The sequence below is a fragment of the Benincasa hispida genome, unplaced genomic scaffold, assembly GCF_027475165.1.
Source record: "Benincasa hispida cultivar pf3 unplaced genomic scaffold, pf3_genome.v1.1 HicScf124, whole genome shotgun sequence".
In the NCBI taxonomy this organism is placed as follows: Eukaryota; Viridiplantae; Streptophyta; class Magnoliopsida; order Cucurbitales; family Cucurbitaceae; genus Benincasa; species Benincasa hispida.
The window spans coordinates 43,535-49,108 of NW_028325565.1; the positions used below are offsets into that span (position 1 = coordinate 43,535).

Consider the following 5,574-nt stretch of genomic DNA (forward strand, 5'->3'; position numbering starts at 1 on the left):
AATAACTCTTCACTGCATCGCTTAGCAGAAAATCGAGGTAACGATCGTGTAGTGGTATCGCATATGTGCTCTTCACCGCATCGCTTAGACTTCCACCCGAACTACACGTTCGCTTAGTGCCATCGTCTAACACTTCATCGCATCGCTTATCTCCCACGAAGAACTACACGATCGCTTAGTGCCATTCGCATAGCACTTTAACGATTCAACGCTTAAGTGTAAACCCCGAATTCTACATTTTCTAATAAGTATGTTTAGCCACGGGATTTATGTTAATTAGTTGATAAGTGGAAATTTATGGTGTAATTACAGGGGATTACAAAGGAAGAAAAGAAGGAAAAAAAGAGAAAGAAGAAAGAATGATTAAAGAGAACTTATTGGCCGGAAGCACTAAGTTAGTGCTGGATGACGTGGCGGTTTGACATTGAAACATGAGAGGCAGCCGGAAGTATAAATGGAAGGTGAACTTTAGAACCATGGTTTTGGCAATGACTCGAGCAAATTAAGTGAGAACGATTTCCATTTAAAAGCTAGGAGGATCTAGTTTTCAAGGTTGATCTGTCGAAGGAAGATCTCACAAGAAGAAGGACGAAAAAGTAAAGAATTTGTAGAAGGGTCAAGTTCTTGGATTAATCAAGGTCAGAGGGTGAAGATTGAAAACTCCATGCCAATTTACAAGGAATTTAGGGCTGATATTTTAAGGTAAGATAACTCAATTCCAAATAGTTTGTAGAAGAAACTTTCTTGAGTTATGGGAATTTGAGTAATGAATTTTTGAAGTTGAAACAGGATTTGATGGTAAGGCAGGAAAGCTACTTGGGAAGATCAGCAAGCAAATCGCCATGAGAGCGAGAGCGAGATAAAGTAGATGTGAATCTCGCTCAGGATGATAATCTCGCTAGTTTTGTGCTGAATTCGCTAAAGTATCTCGCTCAAGAAAGAATCTTGATGCTGAAAATTTTGGACTGAATCTCGCTGGTGAATATACAAATATTGTTAGAAGTGGTAAATCTGCCTATGATGAGCTCTTCTAGTGAAATGCTTGATCTCGTCATGAGGATAGCGCTCATGAGGATTTCGCTCATGAGGGTGATCTCGCTCATGATGGCTCTCGCTAGTGAAGCTAGTCTTGTTGTTAAAGGTTTCACTAGTAATACAAACTACTTGAAGCATTTTGATGGGAATTCTAAAAAGCTAACCAAGAATTATGTCCTACAGGCCAAGAGGAACTAGGGGATGTACATATAACCCATTAAGAGCCTCGACGAAGTTGTGAGTCACTAAAATGAACTTAATGTTTTCAATGTTTATGCATAAAAGACCATGCAATTTACAGTAATGTTGATGATGGATGAGTTTATTTCTCAAAACAAATGTTTAATGAATTTAATCGTTTCTTCTCCAATTGTTTTATATGTTATAACGCATGCCAAGGTATATTGTGATTCATTACAAAATTCAAGTTCCTATGATGAAGCATGTGTTTTTGGAGAAAGGCTATGATTGAATGACTCTTTATGAAAATGGTTTGCAATTAAAGCTTGAATTGATGCTAGAAAATAACCCAGTACAGAAGGACGAAGAGAAGGTCTCTAGGTAATAGTACTATGGTGATGATGATACTTAGAAAATTCCATATGCACGTAGGTAGTTCTAAATATGAGAGGCCAAAGTATGGGTCTCCTAAATCATATACTAGCAAGAGAGGACCGAAGTATGGGTCTATTTGTTGGTTAAAGACGTTGGGAGCTAGAGCGATGTATGCTCGTTCTCAACTAAGGTTTAATGGTGTTTATGGATGTTTATTAATTGTATGTTTAAAAGAAGTTGCTTAAAATGTTTCTCAATATATGTACATGTTATTATAATGTAAGCATTGGTATAAAATGATTTTTACAGTCATCACTAGGCTACTAGCTTATAGATTTTCTATGTTTTCCTTTTCCAGGTAGTAGTTGCTCAAGGTTGATCCTGCTACTTTCTTACCACTAAAAGGCCTGGCTGGTTAAGAAGAACATAGGTTGATGGTCTATATCTATGTACACGTGTTTTGAGGGGGATCAGGGCTTGTTAGTGAAGTTTGAGTCCAACTATGAATACTTCTCTTGTAAATATTATGTCCTGACTGTCTGCATGTGATCATATAATGTATATGGAGCCTTTTGCAGGCGAGCTGTTTGTATGCATTAATAATATTAGTTATTAGGTTGGCACTCAAGTTTTGTGGGTTAGGGTGGTAAGTGGTGGCAACAGCGTTAGTAACTGCTACCATCACATCTTTTCCAGGAGTATGAAGGTAATCTGGGAGGGGGGTGTGACATTTGAAGAATATATATGTGATAGATTAATATCGTAAAATATCTTCGGGCTCTTTCTACAATTATTTCATTTATTAATTATCTGTGGGAAGTAATTATTTCATTTTATTCAAGGATTAATAATATTTTTAAAATATGATTTTAAATAATGATAAAAAAACATTGATATCATTTGGTCATGTTATCTTACTAGCCAAAGTAAAACTATGTTCTCTATTCTAGATTGTGGAACAAGTGATGCTATGTTGAATTCCAAGGGGGAAATGTGATAAATAAAATGTGAGAATAACTCAGAAGGGTTTTGATTGTGAGAATATCTCAGAAAAAAAAATTATTAAAAAGAATCAAAATTTACTAAAGGGTTCCCAATTTAAGATGGTCTCGTCAAATTACAATTCTAATATCGAGCTTGAAGGGAATCCCAAAAAGCATGTGAACCCATATGCTTTTAGTTTATGTTTCGAACTCATAGAAAATTATAGAGAGGTTTTATATATATTTAGTTTATGTTTCGAACTTACAGAAATTATAGAGTGAAGATTTTCAGAGAAAAAAGGAGTTACCTTTAAAGACAATTTTCCATCTTTCTATAATTCTCGTTGTGATTACGATCTCTCAGAACTCTTTTCCAGTCTTGAACAAGAGAAACGACCACAAGGTCTTCCCCCCCCCCCCCACCCCATACTTTTCTCCAGCAATGAAAAAGGTTTGTGGAAACCTCTTTCTGAAGACAAGGGGAAGAGATTTTCTATCTTTCACAGAGAAACAATTTTGTGAGAGTGGTGAGAGATTGAGAGATGATTGAAAGTGAGTGTAAGAGAACTATTTTTTAGTAAGTTCTATTTTTTCAAATGTTGAACCACTTCTGCATAGCAAGTAAGGGAAGTTAACTCCCCTCTCCACTACGCTAACTCCCCTGTCACTACAAGGAGTTAATCTTAATATTTAATTTAAATTAATTATATTAAATTAAATAAAATTAAAATCAAATTAATTAATTATTGTTCGCACGAGATTTCTAGAGAAACTTGTTTCGTAGAGTAGAACTGTGTTGATGTTGGTGTGGATTTGATTTAATGTGGTTTGATTTCTAGTACTCGATCCTCTGATTCTCTCTCAGTTGAATGCATACGCTTGACTTGAAGAAGTGGAGCACGTGATTTTCTTGAAGTTGAAGTCTTGGAGTTGAGTCTTGTATCTTTTTCGGGAGTCTTGTGTCTTCACGATTATGCAGGAGCGTTGTGAATTCTCTCTGGGCTCTTTTAGAATATAGAAATTGTTTGAAACCCACAAATGAAGAGAGCTCATCTATTTATAGAGTTCTCTGGTGGGTTTCGTGAGATTGGGCTTGGGTGGTCCATAGGCCTAGCCCTTGGGGCTAATTAGTTGGACTTGGACCTACTTTGCCTTTGGGCCAAATTAAGCACATTTTTGCGTTCAATTAGACTTTAGCCCTTTTTATATACATCAAAATTGGTCAAATTAATTTCACTCAATAACGTTTTGTGATGAAAACACGTGATATCACCAGAGTTTGCCAATTTATGTCTTCAACTTCAATTTGGGACACATCTTTAATTAGTCACACGTTTCAATTACTTTGAGTTTTAGTAATTAATTTAGTGAATGACGTTAGTATTTTGTGGATTGGCCAAAAATTTATCCTTAACCAATGCCTCTTTCGAGATTTATGCATATATGTGAGTGGATGAATCTAAAGGGACACATGCAGTTCGATCGACCTAAAATGAAATAAAATCTGTCTCATCCTTCTTCCTTCTCCTTTCTGAAAATTAATCTTTGCAACTTTCTTCGTCTCAGAGAAGATTTCTTCCGGTCGCCATCTTCAACATTTATTTTACTCTTGCATGTTTGAAAATAGTAAAGTGAGTAAAGAAGAGTAAAGGTTTTAGTGCTGAAAACATGTCTATCAAAGTGTGAAAATTAATAGTACTACATGTGTCAACCTCACAACATATATTACTTGTTTAACTTGTTTTGGAGTGTATGTAATTAATTAATTCAATATATATTCTTTTTGTTGACTATTCTTTCAGAATTAAAGATTACATATAAACTATCAAATAAGTAATTGTTAATTTTACCTCTAAAAAACTCTAAACATAAATAAATAAATCGTTGAGAGACACGTTGGAGCTTAACTTTTGTTGCAACTAACTTTGAATTCTTTATATATATATACATTCTATTTTTTAATTTATTTTTTTTAATTTTTATGATTTTTTAATCTTGGAAGAAAGCTGCTCAATTTAGAAGGCCATTACATTGCATTTTAGAGACAGTAGTCATTGTGTAGGTGGGAAAGTTGAACTAACACTTCTTTAACCATCATCTCTTTTCTTTACTATAATATCTCTAACATGCTACAAAGGGAGATCATCAACACTTACATATCTATTCAAGATCATTTCGGGACGATAATCTATAGCCTTGTGTTATTATCGCTTTAGTCTTTTGTTTTGAAGTTCAATGGCTATCATCGTTTTTCAACTTAACATTTCCTCTTATATTTACTTGGTATTCTTATGTTTATGAATTTTGATTTCTTAATCACGATAGTGAGCGCAGACATCTATTGGAGATGCCATTACCTAAGGTGCCCGAAGAGCTTCCAAAGCCAAAGATACCAACTTTGCCGAAGCCCGAGCTTCCTCCAGTACCGAAGGTCGAGTTACCTCCATTGCCTCACCTTCCACCCTTGGAAAAGCCTACACAATCCTGATTTTCCAAAGTTATCTGAATTACCAAGAAAATACCTAATGTTGATCTCTCAAAATTTCCTGAAGTTCCATGCTGCAAGTTTGATCTCCAAAGTATCTGAAGTTTTCAAATACCACAAGCCTGAGCTTCCAAAGCTACCTGAATTACAAATATACCTAAACTAGAACTCCCTAAATTACCTGAATTGCCCTCCCTCCCAAAGTCAATCCTTCCGACTCTTCCAAAGGACATGCCTTTCCCTTCATTTAACCCAACACAACCGCAACAAAACCTTGATTAAACATATTCAGATCTGCAACAAATGGATTAAACATACATTATTATATATACAACATGAACTATGTATTGTCTTTTTTTTTTTATATTTTTCCCTTTAATCATCATTTCTAGTAAGTGTGTGAGATTTTTTATGTATGTCGTTTCTATTCTCTGTCAAGGAGTATTTTATAGTTATAGAATGTTCCTTATAAAACCATCATATTATTATGAATAGATATTTATTTTCGTGTGTGAT

At 34.9% G+C, this 5,574-nt stretch overlaps 1 pseudogene; it reads left to right on the forward strand.

The window, feature by feature from the left end:
- Window positions 1-4,849: 4,849 nt before the first annotated feature.
- LOC150031411 (uncharacterized) lies at window positions 4,850-5,340 on the forward strand (annotated as a pseudogene).
- Window positions 5,341-5,574: the final 234 nt, after the last annotated feature.